At 49.1% G+C, this 22,207-nt stretch overlaps 1 long non-coding RNA gene across 2 annotated transcripts in view; it reads right to left on the reverse strand.

The window, feature by feature from the left end:
• The window catches only part of LOC125319673, a 107,351-nt gene that overhangs the window by 84,128 nt on the left and 1,016 nt on the right, over positions 1-22,207 (reverse strand). The gene's annotated exons all lie outside the window — the stretch shown is intronic.

Here is a 22,207-nt window from a genome sequence, read left to right on the forward strand (position 1 = left end):
CTGTTCCTCACCAAAAGGAGGGATAATCATTCCTGGCAAATGAAAAGCAGCGTTGGGAGGAGAGGAGAGGCTCCGGGAAGGAGCTATGGAGGATGGAGGGCTGCGGATTGTGCTGCTCCATGAAATATTCAGGAGCTGATGTGGTTTATGGAATGGGCTCGGGCTGGCGGAACATCTCCCGGATTTGCAGCCAGAGCTGCCTGTGGTGCCGGTGTTTGGGATGATGGGAGGCTCCTCAGCTCCCAAACTTTTCCCGTGCTCTTCAGCACAGCACTAACAGGTGGCTGCGGCAGGAGCCCGCTCCAGCAGGGATGGAAGGGGCTCTGCAGCACAGCACTGCAGCCTTCTCCCAAAAAACCCCATCCCACAGATTCCAGCCATCGCTCCTGACTCCCGAATCCAGTGTCGCTTCACAGGGCAAAGTCTTTGGGGCAGGGTATTGCCAGAAGTGTTGTTTTCCAAGAAGAGATTTTCCCTAATATCTAGCCTAAACCTCCCCTGCCACAACTTGAGGCTGCTTCCTCTTGCCGTGTCCCTTGTTCCCTGGGGGAAGAGCTCGATCCCACCTCCCTACAACACGGATATTTCACTGCAGGAAAGGCCTCTCCAAGATTCTGCTCCTGCGCAGGACCAGGAGCTGGATGATCCTTGTGGGTTGCTCCCAACTCTGGATATTCCGTGATTCCCGGAAGAATCAGCTCCTTGTGATGCTATTTTCCCCCAGACAATGCTGCCCCCACATTGGGGGGTCTCCATGACACGGGAGTGGGTGATTGGGAAGATGGATGCTGCTCCTGCCCCTCCGGAACAGGCATTTGCAGGGATCCAGCCATCTGCACGGCGGCTCCACAGGCAGCCAGGCTGCCGTAAACTCCCTGGAAAAGCGACAGAAACACTTGGACAGGTGGGATCTCTCTCTCCCCTCTGGCTCCCCATCCCCAGCTCAGGCACTGGAGCAAATGGAGTCAATGCCATAAAAGATAAGAGTGGGATGGATGTGGAGGAGCTGCCTTACAGCTGGCACGTGGTTGGAGGTTGTTTTTCATGGAATATCTGCCTGTTAAAAGTGACATTGGAAACAGAAAAGGGGGAGAACATAAAATCCATGGAGTTTGGGCCGTTTGTCAAAGCTGGAAATGTCTGAACAGAGCAGCAACAAGGCAGCATCTTCCAAAGCATCCACTGGAGCACCTGGAGTTACTTATTCCAAAGGAATCAGCTGCTAGCGGGGTCTATGGGAGCATTTTTGGTAAGGAAACAAGGATGGATCAACTGAAAGCTCTACACAAAGATTTCTGAGGCACTGGCCCAGGTTTCCCAGAGAAGCTGTGGCTGCCCCATCCCTGCAAGTGTTCAAGGCCAGGCTGAAAAAAGATGAAAAGGAGTGGAAAATCAGGCTGAAGCCCGGAATTTCCTTTAAATATTCAAGATTAAACCAGGAAATGATCAGCTCTGCTCCCCATAATGAAGCTCTCCATGAAATGATGCTCATTGTCCATGTGTTGCAGTAGGGCTTGGACATGAACCAATGTGGAGCTGGGAATAAGGGTGGACTTGGGGACCTCTGCAAGTCCTTTCAGACTATTTTTTAGGCAGAAAGTTTGGGAAGGTGATTGCAGAGCATCAGGGGAGGTGGCCAGACACATCCCTTCCTTCTCCCTATTTCCTTTCTGCATCTGCCCACCCTGAAATCCATTCCCCAAAAGCTACAGAGCACCGTCAGCCCAGGAAACCAACTGGGAAGCCGCTTGGGAAGTTCTCCCCCATTCTGACACATTGCCGTGGTCATTATGCACTTCCCTGCCCGTGAAAAGCAGGCAGTGCCTCTTGACATCTGTACTCCATAACCCTCCTTCTGCTCCGCAGCGGCTCTGCACCGCAACCGCTGCCGCAGTGCCCACGCTCCCAGGCAGCCAGGCACTGACATCCCCACTTTTTCCTGGCACAAGGTGGACTTTTAAAAGTAGCAGCGGCTCTCCGAGGCTGACAGGAGCTGGCAAGGGGCGGGAAGGGGCCCCGGAGCCCCCCTGGCCCCGCACACACAGCCCCGCTCCGCGCTCCGCAAGCTGCCGGCCTTTTGTGGCTGTTTCCCTTCTTTCTGTGCCTTTGGCAGCGGGGTGGGAGCGGAGCGAGCAGCTGGCACGGCCTCTCGCCTCTGATTGCAGCATTGATTGTGCACCACATGCCCTGCGCCGCCTCCTCCTCGCTCGCTCTGGAGCGGGAGCTGATTGTGGCCACTCGGAGGGAAGCTTTGGCAGCTGCAGGCCCCCGATGCCAAGTTCTCCTGGCAGTGGCCTGTGGGTGTCAGCTCCTCTCCCTCTCTGGCATTTCCTCTGGCAGGGAAAGCTGCTCTGTGTCACTGGGTTGCCTTCAGGATGGAAAAGTTACCAGCAGAGTACAGCCGGGAGAGAGGTGGGAGGGAAAACTCTTGTGAAGTTTGTGTGGAATAAGGAAGATTCCAGTCCGTGTTTGACCCAGGACTCATCCAAACTGGCAGCAGCACACAGGAGTTGGGATGGCTCCAGTGGCTGGGAGAGGGGCTTGGAGCAACCTGGGATAGTGGAAGGTGTCCCTGCTCATGGCAGGGAGTGGGATGGGATGAGATTTAGGGTCCCTTAAACCCAAATTGCTCAGGGATTCCATGATTCCATTAAGCCATTCAGTTGTGTTTGAGGCCTAAATTCCCAATGGTCACTTGGAAGTGAACCTCAGTGCCTCAGGAGGCTTTTAGGAATTCCCAAGGATTGGGTTTAATCAGTGATCTGCAGTAATTTAATATATTTGCAGTGCTCTCTTCTTTAATACTTAATGAGTGATGATTAGGTTTGTGTATCAGAGCTGAAATCTGCAAGTTAGGTGGCAATTAATGTTTGAAGTGCTCCGTAACTCCAGATATAATGATCCTATTTGCCAAGTAATTATGGAATGTATGTGCCTAATAAACAATAACACTCGGCTCCCGCGCTCACCTGAGGAGCTCCACATGGAAAAATACAGGTACAGGGAAAGCTGGGCCTTCCCCACCACTGGATGCAGCCTCTCCCTGGACCTCAGGTTTGGGAGCACCCAGGAAGTTGTGATAGGACAGGGGTTTGCAACTGCAGGAAGGGGGATTTAGATCAGATTTAAGGAAGAGGGTTCTAATGGTGAGGGTGGGGAGGCCCTGGAAAAGGTTCCCAGAGCAGCTGTGGCTGCCCCTGGATCCCTGGAAGTGTCCAAGGCCAGGCTGGACAGGGCTTGGAGCACCCTGGGACAGTGGAAGGTGTGGGTGGAACTGGATGCGCTTTAGGTCCCTTCCAACCCAAGCCATTCCATGATTCTGTGATTCCATGCACATTATCCAAAGGAACGGGTCAATACAAAAAGGTCAACAACTAAGACACCTTCTGACTTCCCCCCTCCTTCCCTCATCAGAGCCGAGTTTGTTGGCAGAAACGGAATGATGTAACCCAGCGGGGTCTGCGCTCCCTCTTTTCCATTACCCCAACTTCCTCTCCGCTTAATTCCTGGCTGGCCTCGGTGCTTAAATAGAAAAAAGAACCATTACATAGCAGAGGCAGCCAACCCAAAGAAAACAGCCCCAGAAGGGCCATGTGCCACTGGGCCCAGGAAAATTGGGAATCAAATTCCACTCCCTGAATTCTTTACAATATTCCTCCTTGCCAAACCCAGGCAAATATTCCACTTACTCCAGCTCCGCTTGCAGAGCTCAGACTGTTCTGCAAACCCAAGTTCACAATGGCTCTTTCAGCAAACATGGAGCTGCACATTTCACATTCATAAATATTCCAAGGGGGTTTTATTATTCCAAAAACAAGGTTAGATGGAGTTTTCATGAGTCAAATATACCGAAAACAAGGCTGGACAAGGCATTTCCTCCCAGGCCATGGAGTTTAGGAGCACCTGAGCTCCTGAGTAAACACAACAAAGTTAATTTGTTACTATTTTAATAAGAGTTTCCCACCTTTTATTGAGATGGGAAAATGAACAATGAACGATTTCATTTCTGTGTGCGGTGTTTGCTGGGATTTATCCTTTGGAATATGATTAAGAAATACTATCCACTTCTCTCTGTGATTGGTGTCTCCAGCCACGCCACTCTGTATCCTGATTTTCAGCAGGGAGCAGAGCGTCCATCCTCATGGATCATTCCATCTTTAAGCATTTCAAATAAAGGTTGAAAAGGCAGGACACGGATTTCAGAACCGGGGACCACTGTTGTGGTTTCCTTCTCTGGAAAAGCACGATAATATTTGCCTGCACCACAGGAAGGTCCTGCACGTTGACTCTGAAACTCCACCAAGGAAATCATTGGATCAGTTTATTTTGGAGACAGAGCTCTTACAGCATGTATTTGGTCACTGCTGCAGCATCCATCACCCTCTGGATGTAAAAACATGGATACATCTGAGCAGAAATTCCACCTGTTCCAGGCCTGACCACTCCTTTGGCTCTTGACTGCTGGGAAAGCCAACCTTCTCCTGCCTTTGCAGTTGGCAGAGGAGTGTTTTCCCCATATCTCTGTCCTCCGGGTAGGTATGCATCCCAAAATAAACTCCTGGATCCAGCTCCAGGCAGGAATTGACAGCATGAATCATGCTGGGCAAACGTCATCTCAGCCATGGGAACAAGGATATGTGGGAATTCAAAATACAGCAAATAACTGTATTACAGAGCTAAGCGAGGAACACCGGCTCTGCCAAATCCCAGGAAGTTTGCCTTGGCCTTTGGTGATGGTGGGAGTGACGGTGCCACTCTGGCGCCCATCTCCAGGTGGGAGTCCTAACGGGAGTCAGAGAGCAGTCAGCAGCTGGGCTGAGCCCTCACAATGGCTTGGATTGGGAGGGACCTTAAGGATCTCCTCATTCCATCCCCTGCCATGGGTAGGGACACCTTCCACTGGACCACGTTGCTCCAACCTGGCCTTGAACAATTCCAGAGATGGGGCAGCCACAGTTTCTCTGGGCAATAGGATAAACGGAGGACAGGTTGCCCCCTCAGTGGGTCTGTAGGGAACGCGTGGAAGAGCAGCCACCTCGGAAGGCTTTATTTGAGAAAGAGCTGTTTCGCTCCGGAAAGTTGATCCAACCTCTACAGACACCCTTGGGAACAAATAGAGACAGAGCAGGAGACACTTGACAGAGGAGCAGCTTGTGGCTTATGGAATCAGCCAAGCCGGCAGCACCGAGCCAGCTCCCAAACACAGGGAATGTGCTCAAGTGGATCTTTATCAAATGTGCGCTGAAAATTCCAGGAGAACAAGGAACACAATGTCCAGGTGTTCCGGAGTCACCGAGGCAGGAGTTGCCATCTCCTCCTCACCAAACCCTTTTGAACACCTCAGGAAAGCGCCACAAAAAATGACAACGGATCCCGAGCCAGGTCTAGCTCCAGCCTGCAACATCTGAGAGCAGTCCCAGCTCTCCCCTTCCCCCTTCCCGAGTTTTTCACCTACTTGGCTGTGTCCCAGAAAGAGCCTGCACACAAGTGAGAGACCCTGGAGCTCGAAGCCTCTCTAAAGCTGGCAGCGGCGCTAAGATTAGAGAGCGAGAAGTGTGAGGGAGCTGAAAGCCTGTGAATCCTGCTAAGGATAGAAAGGCACGAGTAGGAGGCAGCCAAAGCCCATCCCAAGAAATCCGAAGTTGAGCACTGAAGTTGGATGGGATTTACGGATAGGGAACGCAGGCGCTGCCTGCTCTGGAGGCAAGGTAGTGCCTGGCAGGCAGGGATGTTCTGTTGGGATCTGATAGCCTGTTTCCCAAAATAGGGATTAGAGCACATCTTCCGATGGGATGCGCCGCTCACGGAAAGTACCAGAGCAGCAACGATGCTTTTCTTGCCCGTGGCTCCCAGGGAAAGTCCTGTCTCCCCTGGGAGCTCTAGACAGAGCCGGCAGCCAGCCAGGTTATCCGGCATTCCGAGGCTTGCTGCAGTGCTTCCAGAGCCAAGGGAATTGCGGTGCACAGATCTGCCTGCAGGCACTGGGAGCAGGTCAGGGAGGGAACCAAGGAAAGGAATGCAGGAAAGGCGCTGCCTCTCACCGGGGTGAACGTGCAAGCTGGGCTGCTCCTCCAAATCCAGGTGAAATGTGGCACTGCAAGTCCTCCAAGCTGCTTCCAGGGGCACCACGCCTTTGGAAAATCCCAGAATCCCAGAACGGTTTGGGTGGAAAGGGGCTTAAGGATCATTTCATTCCACCTTCCACAATCCCAGGGTGCTCCAAGCCCCGTCCAGCCTGGCCTTGGACACTGCCAGGGATGGAGAGGGATGAGGTGGGATGGGATACATATGTACATGTGTCCTCAGGGAATGTCAGCTATCCCAAATCCTACAAATCCTACAAATCCATAAAGTGGACCCAAACAACCCAAAATTATTGGATCAGGGTAGAACAAGGACAATTTTAAGACTTAAATTGTGGAAAAAAATTCCCATTTCCAGTTTGCAAAGTGGCAAATGGAGTACCTTGGACCTGGAAGTATTCTGAATACAAATTCCCAAGTTTGGAATAAGGTTAGATAAAATATTCCAGTGGAAGCCCAGGTCTAGGTAATGGAAAACAACACAAGGAAAGCCCACAGGAACACTGAAGCTCAGGTTTTTTTGGAACATATGAGGGCTGCTGGTGGCTCCTGCAGCACAGAGCACAACACTTTGGAAGGGCTCACAGGGAATCTCGGCTCTTCCTGCAGGGATGGAACCACTCTGCTCCCACTGAACTCAGCCAGGGTTTTACTTCAATGGAGCAGAGTTAGGTTAATGCTGAATGTTTGGAAAACACCATTCCCACTTGCCAGCCTGACTCCTCAGAGATCTCCCCATCATTAGTTTAATTCAGCCATCAATGTTTGGAATGGCAGCCGAGGGATTCGGCTGCTCCATGGAGTCAATTGCTGGGTTTGGAAATGGGCTCTGCTTCGTTTTCTGCCATGTAAAACTTGTTCTGTGAACCTTGTTCTGACTCATTTAAACCCCATTTAGGAATCTGGCAGGAAAGACGGGATTTGGGATGTCAGTGGATCTCTTTTGCCTGAAAAACATCCACTACCCTTAGGAATTCCAAGCAGTGCCTTGGCCCAGATTGGCTGATAAAGGCAATTCCTCTTTGCAGCTCGAATTCCAGTAGATTGAGAAAAAAAGCTGGAATTTTATTCTTTTCCCAGAGTTTTTGAAGATTAAGAATTACAGAATTGCAGAAAAATTAGGGTTGGAAGGGACCTTGAAGATCATCACTTCTCAGCCCCGCCATGGGCAGGGACCCCTTCCACTATCCCCACCCCGCCTGGCCTGGGACACTGTCAGGGATCCAGGGGCAGCCACAGCTGCTCTGGGCACCCTGTGCCAGGGCCAGCTTGGATGGGGCCTGGAGCAACCTGGCCTAGTGGAAAGTGTCCCTGGCTGGAACAGGATGGGCTTTAAGGTCCCTTTCCCCCAGATATTCTGGGATTCTGTGCGAAAAGCTCCGAAATGGGCGGCTGAGAAGCCGCCTTTCCCCTTTCCCATTTCAGGTGACATCGGAGCTTCCCAGCTGTTTGATATTCCCGCTCCCCTGGTGATTAATAGCCGAGCCTTTGTGCACAGGTGATTTTCCAGCTCTCGGGTCCCACCAGCTCCCTCCCCTCCTGCAGAGGTGCTGGGAAGTGGCCCCTGCTCACCCCTGCGCAGCGCATTAAGCAGAGCACCGTAACGAGCTGTGCTTCGCTGAGGGCTCTCCAGGTCCCCCCAAATCCTTCCCCAGTGTGATTGTTTGCAAAACGTTGGATAAAATATAAATGATGCTTTCAATTTAAACCAAACCTCACACTGTTCCCAGCTTTAATAACAGTTTTGACAGATGAGATTTCCATCATCTGTTTTTGTCTTTGTCAAGGCTCCTCCAATAAATGCTCTAAACTAACAGATGTGACTATAAAGGCTGAGGCATCAGGAGCTGAGCTTTGTCAAGTGCTACCAGAGATAAATTAATTCCTAGTTTAAGCTTCCACTGAGCATTGGAACATCCCTTTTCCCTGGTTTTGGTTCCTGACCTTGTGCAGGTTTTACACCCAGAGAGAAACTGATCCTGAGAAACCACGACAGGTACAATTAAATTGTATCAGTGATTGGGGCATTAAATAAGGCACCAGTTTAGCCAGGGTAACAACCTAGGAGCCAGAAACCTGTTGGAGGCCTGATATCCATCTAAAGGGAACATTTTCCACCTCTGTTGGAATTCTCAGCACTTCTAAAATACAGGTGAATTATCTGAATGCTAAAGTAGATTTTAGGCGAGACTCTGAGATCCTGCAGCCTGATTTCCTCCCTAACATTCCTGCACATTACCACCCCATGATCTCTTTATTCCCTTCCCTCACCAACCCCACAGGCACCCCCAAATCAATTTCAGGCTGTTTGCGTGCTTGAGCAACAGGTAAGCCGTGGGATTTTTACCGGGAATTAGAATTTCCAATGATAAGAAGAACAAGAAAGATTGGAAGGGGCTGCCCAGGGAAGCGGTGGAGTCCCCATCCCTGGAGGTGGCACTCAGTGCTCTGGTGGGGATCAGTCACAGGTTGGACCCAAAGACCCTGGAGGTCTTTTGCAGCCTCCTTCCAATCGATTCTGGGATTCTGTGAATACAGCCATTGTTTCATCCATGTCTCCAGATTTTACTCTAATACACAAAATAATAAATAAGACATAATTGGGTCTGGCCTCCTGACTCCCACTCTTGCAAAGGCATGAATAAATGAATTAATCACAGCCACCAGGGTGAGGAGAGTGAAATCCACAGAGAAAAAAGGGCGGATGGAATAAAAGTACTGATGTCAGAAAAATTCCGCAATAAAGTTATTTCCCAGTATTGATTTGATAAGTGAAAACTTAAATAAGACTTGGGAAGAGAGACGTGCCAAAGACACGGCTCCTCGGAGATCGCGGCTGTCAGAGGCAGCCAAGGTGGAACAAGGACGAATCCTCCAGCTGAGGAATCGGGAATAATTATGGAGATTCTTGAAAAAGTACTCTAGACTCAGTTTTATTTGATGTTTCCTTGCGCAGTGCCAGGGACTCCCCTGGAATAACTCCTCATGGCTGTAGTTTTTATCCCTCGCTATCGCCCTGTTTCCGACCCTCTCTTCAAACTCCGAGTGCCGTTCATTAAATTCCTTCTTCTATGGAGCCATAAATGCCGTAATCTCGATCCTGATAAGGGCTCTAAAGCTATCCCACAGGATCCTTGTGGTTGGAACTGATGGAACATTAGTGTCAAGGAAGACTATTATTTGAGTCTCAATATAATTAATAAAGCTTTTCTCTCCCCCCCAGGAATGTGCTAAATCTCCGAGTCTTGTTTGTGTTCGGCACAAGACTTCCCTAGATCGCACAGAAAAGAGGGATACGGAAAAAAAGATGAAAAAGCCTTTAAATATTTAACAGTTGAAACCCAACATAAATTGGAGATTTGAATAAAAAATCAGCCCAAGTATATTTGTATGAAACTGGTGAACAGAAGGAATACACATGCTCCGAGGAATAGATTTTATGCCAAACATCAATCAATCCCGGCTCCGAAGCCTATTTATAATACTGTGGGGGTTCTGGACGGTTGCACTTCACACTGGGAGGACCAATCCATGACATTATCTGGTGAACAATTGAAGGCTTTTACAAATAATTAAAACTCTGCTTGGAAATGGGGATCTTGCCGCAGCTTTTGTGGCCACGCACCGGCTCGTGGCGATGGCAGTGTGTAAATAATGAGTAGTTAATGTCGGATTTGCTTCACCATCCTCTGCCTGCTGGGGCTTTCTCCCTGTTTATTGATCTTTTGGGCACAAATATGGATTTACTTCCAGCTTTCCCTTCCCTCTCCCCTCACCTCCATCCAGGACAGCCGGGTTAGATGGGATATTGGGAAGAAATCCTTCCCTGTGAGGGTGGGCAGGCCCTGGCACAGGTTGCCCAGAGAAGCTGTGGCTGTCCCTGGATCTTTGGAAGTGTCCAAGGCCAGGCTGGATGGGGCTTGGAGCACCCTGGGATAGTGGAAAGTGTCCCTGCCCATGGTAGGAGTTGGAATGAGATGAGCTTTGAGGTCCCTTCCAACCCAAACCACCCTGGGATTCCATGATTCCTGCCCTAAGGAAGTGCCCTGATTTGCTAATTCAGTCAGCAGGGAGAGCCGATCCCATTCCTGAGGAGGGGAAGCCACTAAAGTGGGGCCATGAGCACTTCCCAGGAGCTGGGTGCTGTGAGAGCCCCTCCTGCCCTGGCTGCATCCAGGGAGCTCAGAGCCACTGACCTGGGCGATGGATCCACTGGGAACCAATTCCAGACCCTTGCCTTTCCAACCAGCCTCGTGTATGCACATGAACTGAAAGGTTGAACCCAAAGGATCTGGGATTTGGGATGCTTCCCAATGTCCATGTTACCTACTAGCACTCAGCCTTAGCTAAACCCCCCTGGTCGTTGCCCATGTAGGAAAGAGCTCCTGGTTCATCCTGGAGTTTTCCAGCCCGGAGCACCAGCGGGTGCTGGGTGCTGGGTGGCTGCATGCGGCAGAGCAGCAGGGGGAGCTCAGACATCCCATTTGGCTCTCTCCAAATGTCATTCCTTAAGACCTTCTGAGCAATTAAACCAAATTTAGCAGGAATCAATCATACAGACACGAGGGTGGGAAATAATGAAGATGGATGTTGTTTAAAGCCTTCCAAGAGTTCCTGCCGGAGCTAGATATCATCCTGAGTAGGATTAGATTATCCAAGTGACCTTAGAAGTGTTCAAGTGTCCTCCCAAGTGGGAGCAGGCAGCACATTGAGCCCCACCAGTTCCTTTCCCCCTGGTTTGGCCCTTCTTTTCCAAGGTAAGTCCTTCCCTGGAGCACTGCTGGCATGGCCGGGATGCACGGAGGCAGAGCGGAATCCCTGCCAGAGCAGGAGGAACACTCTGTTCTCCCAGCTCTGTTTCTACAAGCAAAACAAATCTTTGATTTGAGACTGAAAATCCTACTTCAAATCCCTCTTCCCAGGTGTGGGGCCAATATATTTCATTTCCCTTAAAGTTCCCACTGGGATCCACCGGGCTGGCTGCTCCCGCCTTTCCTCCCAGGAAACAGGTGGGTTTCCAACCTTCTGAAGACACCAAAGTGCTTCTTTACAAAGTGACTTGCAAAGCAAAAATATAAAAAAAAAAAAAGAGATTTTTTTTCCCTATTCCCCAGGGATTTTTGAGCATATGAAGCACAAAAATAATCACAGAAATGACGCAAAGGAAGAAAAAACCCAAGGATTTAGTCGGAGTCAGCAATCCAAAGGCAGCTCCCTGCTGCTGCTTCACCCCCACGACACAGACTGGATTTAAGGGACTCTTCTGCTGAGCAGTGGCCAAAGCCAAGACCTTAAATCCCTAGGAACTGCTGGAAGCCAGCTCGAAAACCTTGGGATGTGGGAAGGTGACGCTGTTGCAGAAGAACAAACCAGGCAATGCTTATTTTTAATTAATTAGGAATAAAGAGAGGGAATATTGTAGCTGTCAGGGCACGGAGGGCACTGACACATCCAACTGCACCTTCTTCCGTGGATCACTCCGTGGACTGCTATCCCTGGCCCCTTCCCTGGAAGGACCTGGGAGCCTCCCCCCGGAGCAGCCCCCCTCTTCCTGCCCTTGGACACACACAGGCTTGAAATCCAACACGTGTCTTCCAGACAAACCAGCTAGGTCTGGAATAGTGGGATGTCTGTGTCATCTCCAGCTGTTTCCCTCCTCTGCTGGAGCTTAAAGAAGTAAATATTGAAATAAAAACCCCTGGGCTCTCCTAAACCAATCCAGATCCGTATCTTCCACCTCTGGGAAGACACATGGAGCATCACGTAAATCCCTCGGCACCTCACTTATCTCCTCCCAAGGCCTGAAATCGGGTTTTGCTCCAGAAATCGGAATTTCCATCAGGAAATCTTTACATTAGGAAAAAGTGCCCCTGGGAGCAGCAACCGGGATTCAAGTCAGGGTTTGTGACCCTAAACCTGAGCTCAGGATCTGCTGCTCCTTGTGTTTTCCTCCTCCCTCAGCTCCTGCCAATAACCAGGATGCTGTGAGTGCCTGTGCTGGCTGGGGGACAGGGAGGAAAAGCAGGACTCGCTGGACAGCCCCAGTTCTGGAGTGTGCTTCCCTGCACAGTTCCAGGACATTTTTACATGGGATTTTCACAGAGGTTTTGGCTTCAGGTGCACGCTGCACATTTCCCTGGGGATTTGGTTGTTTTGTGTCGAGCTGAAACAAAAGTGGCAGAAAATCAGCTGAGCTTCTGCGCTCTCACTACTGTGGTGGGAAAGGAGGAAAGTGGCTTTTCCTTGGAAGGAATGCTGCTGCTCTTCCCTAATTTCTCTAATGACATTTGATATTATGGTGATGAGTGCCTTGGAAAATACATACGATAATCATTATAATCAAGCACATGTGTCTGGAGAGTGTAATAGGTACATTCTATAAATTAGAAAATAAACATGTGTTAAGGAACGACTTTTAATATTAATTTCCATTTTTAGAAAGCAAGGCCCCAGATCCAACTGGGGATTAACCAGCCAAAACGGGATTTTATAGAATCCTGGAATCCCAGCATAGGTTGGGCTGGCAGGGACCTTAAAGCCCATCTCATCCCTCTCCCTGCTATGGGCAGGGACACCTTCCACTATCCCAGGTCACTGCAAGCTCCATCCAGCCTGGCCTTGGACACTTCCAGGGATGGGCCAGCCACAGCCTTGGAAGGGAAAGATGCCTAAATCCCAAATCATAATCCACAGCCCTCCTGCCCAGCTGATGCTCATTTGAAGACTCAGGATGCAAAACATTCCAGTTCCTCAGCCACCAAAAAATTCTCAGGAAGAGAAGTATTCCCTGGGTTTGGAATCACACCAGGGCACTCCAGATCTTCCTGCTGGGCTGCTGCCCCTCTGGCATCAGCCCTGAAGCTCCAAATACTCCTCTGACCTGGGATTCAGGCTTGAAAAGGGATAGGGGTGCTGAAGGAGTGGGTAACTCCCTAGGAGTCTGTCTGTTCTCCCACTTTACAAGTGGCAGGACAAGGGGAAACAGCCTCAAGTTACAGCAGGGGAGGTTTAGGCTGGATATTACGGAAAACTTCCTCGTGGAAAGGGCTGTCCTGCCCTGGCACAGTTGCCCAGGGCAGGGGTGGAGTCCCCATCCCTGGAGGGATTTAAAGCCGTGTGGATGTGGCACCTGGGGACAGGGGTTAGTGATGGCCTTGGCAGTGCTGGGGGATGATTTGACTCGATGATATTACAGGGCTTTTCCAGCCTAAATAATTCCACAATTCCATGATTCTACTGCTCTGCTGGGATGTCACCTTTGTGGGGGTTCTGCAAGCAGAGCCTGCCTTGCTTTGCACTGATGTCACAGTGGAATGACAGCAGTGGAATGACTCCGGAACAAAAGTAGGGCAAGGCTGAACGAGGCGCATCCCATTCTTTCTGAACGGAATCACATGGAAAAAGCACTTTCTGGACCTCTCCAGCAAGTCCAACAGCTGCTGGAAATCAGAGTAACCCCACTGGGTTCAGTGGATCTCCTGTAATTCCTGGCAGCAGGGAATCCAGCCTCGCATTCCCCACCCAGGTCCTGGATTTTACCCTACAGTTTAATCCCTGAAGTAGGGATTTGTTCCTGAAAGGAAAACCTGGATAATTGGGAACAGAGTGAACAATGCGAGACTTTCTGCACAGAGAGGATGTGATTTCCCTATCCCTGGAAGTGCTCAGGGCCAGGCTGGATGGGGCTTGAAGCAACCTGGTCTAGTGGAAGGTTGCACCCCCGCAGAGGGGTGCAACTGGATGGTCCTTAAGTTCCCTTCCAACCCACCCCATTCCGTGATTCTGGGATCCCACGGCTTTGGAACGAGGAGAAGAACAACACTAGAAGGTGCAGAGTAACTCTTGAGAACCAGAATTAACACAGCAGCCAGGCATTGGGCTTATTTGGCCTCCTGAACTGGGGAAGTGAACTGTTCCCAAAATCCCGGCCCTTGACTGGAGTGCCTCTCCCATGGAAGCCCCGGAGCCTCTCCCACTGCACAGCCTATTGATTTTAGGAGTCATCAATGTATATTGTGTGTCTATACCATTACCAGGACAAGCAGGAGGTGCACAGAGTCATTTGCCTGCCGAAGCCAGTTGTCCCATGCTGTGCCCTATGGGAAGCCACTGATTCCTACACTTGGAGCAGGGACAATGCAACTTAATCAGAGTGACAGGAAACAGGCAGCAATTACAGTGTGCAGCTACATCTGCTGGGTTCCACTTCACTGAAGGAAGAGTTATCTCAATTTTAATGTACAGCCCTTTTTCATGTTTCATTTAACCTCTGCTGTATTATTAACCACATCAAAATATAACGACGGTCGTTAGGAAAAAAATGGAAAATGAGAACATTTGGGAAAATTTGGACTCTTCCCCCTTTATCTGTAATTTAACGGTCTCGGTTTTACTTTCGTGCCCCATTCCGCAGTCTCATTTAACAGATAGGTTTGTTTGCTTTAAATACCAAGTGCAACCCCAATCCTGCTTCTTCCAAACTCCATGGCAAAATAATTCCCAATGCACCGGAAGCAAGATGTGACCTGCTGATATTCCTTCTTCTTAATTGCCGCAGTGGAATGAAGCCTCCCCAATAGTTTGCTCATTTGCCCAAATTGTGTTCCTAACCTTGAAAGATTCTCATTGTTAGTGTTTCACTGGATAAGGAATCATTGGGAATTCCTCACAACCTGTGGGAAAACTGGGAGAAGGGGAACAAAACCTGGATTGGACCAGGCCTCTGGCTCCAGGGGAGCAGGGCTGTGCTCCCACCTTGCACTGAGGAGCTCAGGGATGGAGGTCAGGTGCTTCCCTCCATGGAAAGCATAACCTAGTACTGTCCTCATTTTGCCATCAGGTGTAAAGTGTGACTTGGGAGGCACTGGGATGGAAACGGGACCAAAAATCCTGGCTACAGGATTTGGTGCAGAGAAAGTTATGGAATCCTAGAATGAATTCTGGAATGGTTTGGGTTGGAAGGGATTTTAAGGATCATCACACGGGCAGGGACACCTTCCACTATCCCAGGTTGCTCCAAGCCCTGTCCAACCTGGCATTGAATAATTAACCAGGAATTAGGTGCCGGAAACACCATCACCGGAGCGGATCACGGGGATGCCTGTCCTGCATTTCCTGCTGGAAGTCTCAGGGAAAGCTCTCCGGAGCACACACCGGAGCAGCTCAGCAGCAGGTGACATGGTGCAGCTGCATTGCTGGGAATGTTCTTTGTTTCGGAACCAGTCCATGCCAGGATCCATCCTGGCAGGATGGCAAGGGGAGCTCCCAGTGCATTTTCTCATGTGCCAATCTAAAATTCCCTTATCTGAGTGGACTCACCTTCCCTGGGAGTGTTCAAGGCCAGGTTGGATGGGGCTTGGAGCAACCTGGGATAGTGGAAGGTGTCCCTGCCCATGGCAGGGGGTGGAATGAGATGAGCTTTGAGGTCCCTTCCAACCCAAACCATTCCATGATTCCATAATAAACCAAGATGATCCTTCTAAGCTTAACCTAAATAAAACATATAAAACAATTCCTGTGTGTGGAGAACAATGAAGAACCTGCCTGGAGGGGGTAATCAGCATCTGAGGAGTCTTTCATCTAACAAGGACATCTTAAGTGAAGTTGCCTGAAAAAAAGGTGCTGTGCAATTGCCAAACACCTCCCCGTATTCCGAGGATTCCTCTGAAGCACCGTGTGTTAATTGGAAGGAAGCTGGAAAGCTTTCTAGCAGGATCCTGTAATAAGCTTCATTAATCCGGGGGTCGGCGGTGCATTGCATATTAATAAAAAGGCAGGGAAGGGAACTAAAGGGTGGAGAAACTGGGAAGGCTTGGATGGGATATTGGGAAGGAATTGTTCCCTGGGAGGGTGGGCAGGCTCTGGCACAGAGTGCCCAGAGCAGCTGTGGCTGCCCCTGGATCCCTGGAAGTGTCCAAGGCCAGGTTGGACAGGGCTTGGAGCAACCTGGGATAGTGGAAGGTGTCCCAGGGTGGAAGGAGATGATCTTTAAGTCCCTCCCACCCCAACTCAGCGTGGGATTCTATGGACTGTCTTGTCTAGGTGTCATAGGAAAGCCTGCTCTGGCACTATCCCATCTCCACGTGCTTATAGAAAGTACAGATAAGTGGGTGTGTGCCAATCAAAGCAGTGAAGGAAACTGAGGAAGGAGCAGCTCAGCTGGAGGTGCTATGATGAGAGCACAAATGGATGTGAAAAATCCCATTTTCTTAGGATTTTGGGAGTGCAGGGCCTAAAGAGGCAGTTGGTTGGGGCTCACAGTCCTGTAAGTTGTGCTAAGAACGGACGCTCAACTGAGCACAACTAAAAGACTCCTCCTGTTGAGAAGCCCATGGATTAGATATGAATTATCCTGTTTGCATTTCATTTAGTTTGATTTTCTCTCTATTTCCTATTTTCTAAATTAGATAACCCTTGCTTGATTTAAGGTAATTTGCCTTTACTGACTATTACTTAAGGCTAAGCATTTGCAAAGCCATTCCAGGAGAGGAGGAAAATTAAACCATGGAAATTTAGGGTTTAGAGAACAAAAGGAATGCAGAGATGGAAGGGAAGCGATGATGAATGGGAAGCTGGCGACGCCTCAGCCCCAAGAGCTGCCTTTGACCGATGCCACGAGCTTTTCCAGACACTCTGGAGCTTCCTTTGTGCATCCTGTGCTTAAAAATTTGATGAGCTGAGTTCCTCGTGTATTTACCACTAGTACAGCAACAGGGACCCATAAGCAGGAAAACGGAGTTGGATGATCCACCCTTTTTCTTTGGGAGATTATGGGCTCCGACAATTTAACTGCTTGCTTTTATTTCCACGCTATATTGCAGTTGCATCTGGAAACCAGGAAATTCAGTTTGGAAACGAAAAGGAGGAGGAGGGAAGAGAGGAGGGAAGTGGGGAAAAACACAAGACATGGGCAGCGAAGCCTCTCTCTGACACTGCACCCTGGACTCCGTGAAAATCTCTCCCGGATGAATGTGGGATCTCTTTAGGAGCTGCTAATCTATGGAAAGCAAATTGTTTTGGATTTGCCCAGCCCATTCCTGCCCACCCCATCATTTGTAACTGCTGCTTGTGGTGACAGAAACTCTTCATCAAAGTGCGGGCTACACACACACCTCACACTCATTAAAAGCAGCAAGATTTGTAAGGACACAACACCAGCAAACCACCTCAGCAGCTTGATCCTGAGGATTTTTCCATGGGACAACCCTTTCTGTGGATTATTGTGCCTTGCACTATGCTTCCCCCATGGAAGCACAGGTTGCATCCAGTGGGCTGGACCCGCTGGCTGGGCACTGGCTGGTGGGAGGTGTCCTCTGGCCTGTCACCACCACCACCACTACTGTGCTGCCCAAGCGCCCTCTTGGTGGAAATCAGGATGTTCCACCTCGCACAGAGACAAATCCTGCTCAATCCAAATGTCTCCGAGAACAATTTTCGCCTGGAGAATGTTCCTTCATTCCCATCTGTGCAGATCACAGTTTGAAATGCTGCCTGCACTTTCCAAACCCTTGCTTCACTAGAAAAAAAATAGCCAGAGCAAACTACAAAAAAAACAGCAAACAAGGAAAAATCCCAACCTATCAAATGAATATGGAATAAAAATAAGGGAAGGAAATGCTGAAGCAATCAGTCCTCCTCCATTTGTTTTGCTGTCTGACAGACCCAGTAAGCTGTCCCCGTTCCCGTACTGGGGTTTACATGATGTACACACATCCACAACCCTAGCTAGCTGCTCCCTGGCATACCTCGGGAATGCCACTGTGTCCTCCAGTGGAATTCTGTATCAATAACTTTCCCAAATAAATCTCGGGGCTGCCTTATAATAATGAACTGTCACAGTTCCCATTGTTTTCCCAGGGCCTTGCAGCTGCATTCTTTCACAGGTGCTTGGCAAATTCAAATCAGGCTGGTTTGGGGTTTCAGGAGGAGACCAAATCCCTCCTCCAGCAGATTGTTGGGGAGTTATCCATGCGGGAAACACGGCTTTACTTTCCCCACCCTGCCTCGCTCCTCTGGTCCCCTGACCCCTCACCTTCCTCGTGCTTCCTGGTGATGAAATTGGAATCTCAGAATCCCAGAACGGTTCGGGTGGGAAGGACCTTAAAGCTCATCTCGTTCCACCCCTGCCATGGCAGCGACATCTTCCACTATCCCAGGTTGCTCCAAGCCCCATCCAGCCTGGCCTTGGGCACTGCCAGGAATCCAGGGGCAGCCACAGCTGCTCTGGGTGACCTCACCCACAGCCTCTCCCCAGCAAAGTTCCCCTGAGCCAGCCTGACTTCACCCAGCCATCACCAGCTCAGGCATCTGACATTCCAGGCTGTCTTCGTGTTTGGATGCAGGAGCTGTAACCCTCAGGAAGGACCCGAGCCGGCGGCAGGCATTCCTGCTGATTTGCAGGATCATTGTGTACTCAGCAGGGAGACGCTTTCTCAGGCGGTGACTGCAAGCAAGAACCAGCCTTGAGTGCCGGGAGATGCCAGCTGGAGGCATCTTAGCCTCAGACCAGACCTGGAAAGCCTCATCCTATGGATCTCCTGGCTGCTGCACCTTTCCCAATGCAGCCATGGAGCACCCACTGACAGGTGCGAAGCCGTGTCCCCTCCAAGCACACACAGGACAGGAGGGAAGCTCCATGCCAGCTGAGTTGTGTTATAAATGATCCTCATTTATTACTCGGCTGGTGTAAATCCCTGGCTCCAGCCTCATCCAGCTTGGGCTTGAACACCTTTATCCCTGCAAGTGTCCAAGGCCAGGCTGGGGCTTGGAGCAACCTGGGATAGTGGAAGGTGTTCCTGCCCACGGCAGGGGGTGGAATGAGGTGATCTTTAAGGTCCCTTCCAACCCAAACCATTCAGGATTCCATGACTCGGAAGGCAGCACAATGTGTCCTTTCCCTTGGAAAGGCTCTCAAGGATGTGCCTGGAGCTCTCGGCAGATCCAGTGGGAATGTGCACACCAGCTGTGTCTGCATGATTCCCCACCAAACCCACCAGCTCCCGAGTAATGCCATGGGTGAGGATGAGCAGTTCAATATTCCCCACAAGGCTAAACCACCACTGGGATGATCCTGACTATTGAAAATATTCCACTTGTGACTCAATATTCACAGTGACAAGGAGAACATTTGGGATGCAAGGATCCTTTGCACTGGCCAGATGCAGTTTGGCTTTGTGTTCCCTCCCTCTCACGCTTTTTTCCCCCTAATTCCTCATTTCTTTTCAGCTCCCTCTCTACAGACAACATAATCAATGGGGCTGGGCAAGGCCCTAGAATTCCTGCTGGGGAACAGGAGCTTTTAGGGAGAACTCCGTGCATTTCCATGACTGCTTCTGAACTAGTATTAGGTATTTATTTATTACATTTAGTGCCCAATAAGGAGTGACAGAACATTGCAGCCAGAGGTTCTGAGGCTGCATTTGCAGCTCTTCCTAAGGAGCACAAGTGGGGAGGGAGATCCTGTGTCCCTGCCCGTGTTCCCATCTCGTGTGTGGGAGGTGGCCCAGAGACAGTGCAGAAACACGTCTGTGTCTCCCATGCTCCAACTGGAATGTCTGGGAGCTCCAACCAGACCTCTGCTGGGGAGTTCCACCAGCCCAGGCTGCTCCAAGCCCTGCCCAACCTGGCCCTGAGCACTCCAAGGATGGGGCAGGCACAGCTTCTCCGGGTGACCTCACACCCAGCCTCTTCCCATCCCCAAGTCACAATGGGCATTCATTTAACTTTAGTTAATTAAATTCAGTAGGTTTGAGCCTATTATTTCAGTAATTTTTAGGTATTCCTACGCCTGACCACCCTTTCCATGAAGAAATTCCTCCTGATGTCCAACCTGAACCTCCCCTGGCACAGCTTGAGGCCGCTACTTTAAAAAGGAATTTGTTTCCCTCCAAAACATTGAAACCAGTTTGCCATGAAAATTAATTCAAATAGAATTTCCTTCCTTGTGTTCATTTCAAATAATCAACTTCTTCTAGAGCTGGAAATGCCATAATTGTGTGTCCAGTTCACAGGATTTAAATCCAACCTCTATCTCTTTACTAAGCACAAATACTTCTAATTTTTTGTAAAGTTAGATTATGTCCTAGGCTGCTCCCAGAAAAACAAAGGTTGGAATTTCTATGGTTTAATAAAAGGAGATTAATATGGAAGTGAAACAAATCTACTGTTAGAAAAATAAGCAGAATCAAAATCCATTTAACTGAAACCTGCAGCTCTTTATATTGCAATCATAATACACTTAGAGGAGCAGCTTCCCTAAAAACTGGCCTTGTCACCGATGGCCCTTTATTCTTCCCTCTGTGTTCCTTGTCAAGGAGCTAATTCAGGCAGCTAATTGGGATAATAACTAATCCAGCCACCATGTATTCCCCCAATTATTTCCTTCTTCATCCCTCTCCCATTCTTATTCCCATGTATTTTTTACAGCAGCTTTTAATTCAATTATCAGGACGAGCGACGGATGGCAGCGCACGGGACTCAACCCAAGGATCCCCCATGATCGACGGGTCCAGGCTTAATAACAAACAGTAATAACAAAAATAAGATATAAAACAAGATATAAAACAATTCACAATAAGAACAACAACAAACTTTTGCCAACAGTCGAGAGACTTAAAAAAACACTCAATAATTTAAAGAATACCATATGGGGGAATAAACTTTTAAATCTCATAAACTCTCCCAGAGGGTTTCCCTCATATTCCCATTCATATTCCCAGAGAAGCTGTGGATGCCCCAGCCCTGGAATTGTTCAAGGCTGGGCTGGAAGAGGCTTGGAGCAAGGGATTTTAAGGATCATCCCCCTGCCATGGGCAGGGACACCTTCCACTAGCCCAGGTTACTCCAAACCTTTTTCCAGATGCTGGTTCTTTAGGAAATATGAACAATTCCTGCTGAAATCTTGATAAGAGATTGCTTTATTGTATTTTCTGTATTCCTGTCATCACAACCCATGGATTTCCATAATGACCTACATATGCCCATTACAAAAATTGAAAATACATGGAAAATCTCTTTACATCCCCTGCATCTCTTGGCCTTTTCCCAAATCCACTGTTTTCTCCCTAATGGACTGCAGTATTCCATACCCATTAGTACGACCTAAAATGATGACATTTCACTTTAATTGAAATCAAACATCCTCTTTCATTAGGGAATTAGAAAACAAACCAAATTTCAATCGGAATTCAGACAAGCACAGAAGAATATTTTCCCACCTCCACGAGCACCTTCCCATGGAAATCTGCAGTGTTTCTGAGGCAGTGAATGAAACGCGTTCTTTGTTTAGCTGCACTGAAATTAGCAAGTTTCCCCTCTAACCCAAAGCAGCCTCATGTTGACTCATAACAAGGAAGCACAAAGGGAGAAACTGCATGGAAATTATAAGGCTTTTTTGCTCCATTTTCCCACTTGTTTATTTTTGGGAGGTGGAGAAACAAACACTTCGGTGATTTGGGGGTTTATCCTATAAAATTTATTAAGCGCAACTTTGTTCCACTTCTGTTTTATCACAAAACCCAATGTGGCAGCTCCGGATCACATGGATTCATTCACGGCATCAGCTACTGCAGCTTCATAACATTAATCAACTTATTTTCAGCATCACCATAGAGTCATGGAATGGTTTGGGATTCTAAGGATTCTCCAGTTCCATCCCCTCTGCTCACGAACCAGGCTGCTCTAAGCCCTATCCAACCTGGCCTTGGACACTTCCAGGGAAGGGGAGTCCAATAAAATTTCCCAAGTTTATCTGCAACTCCATAAATCCACTGAGAAGGTGCATACTCACTTTTTTCATGGATTTATATCAAGCCACATTTTGATGGATTTTTATAGGAATGGCAAAAGGCACGATCATAGCCCCAAATGGGAATAAAATGCAGTCTGGTGCTTTGCTATCCTGGTATTAAAGTCTATGGAGAGCAGAAAAAAATCCTTTTGGAGTTCAAGAACCTCAAGATGTGACTTTTTGGCTAAATCCTGTACTTTTACCACCCCTTCCCATGTTCACGGGGCAGTTCAGCTTCCCAGCTGCTTCCTGTGAATTCTGAGGTGGCCAAAGGCCCCACTGCTCAGCCAATTCTCCACATAGAATTCCTGTGACATGCTGAAAACAGGACATATGG

Source organism: Corvus hawaiiensis, chromosome Z (assembly GCF_020740725.1).
Source record: "Corvus hawaiiensis isolate bCorHaw1 chromosome Z, bCorHaw1.pri.cur, whole genome shotgun sequence".
Classification (NCBI taxonomy): domain Eukaryota; kingdom Metazoa; phylum Chordata; class Aves; order Passeriformes; family Corvidae; genus Corvus; species Corvus hawaiiensis.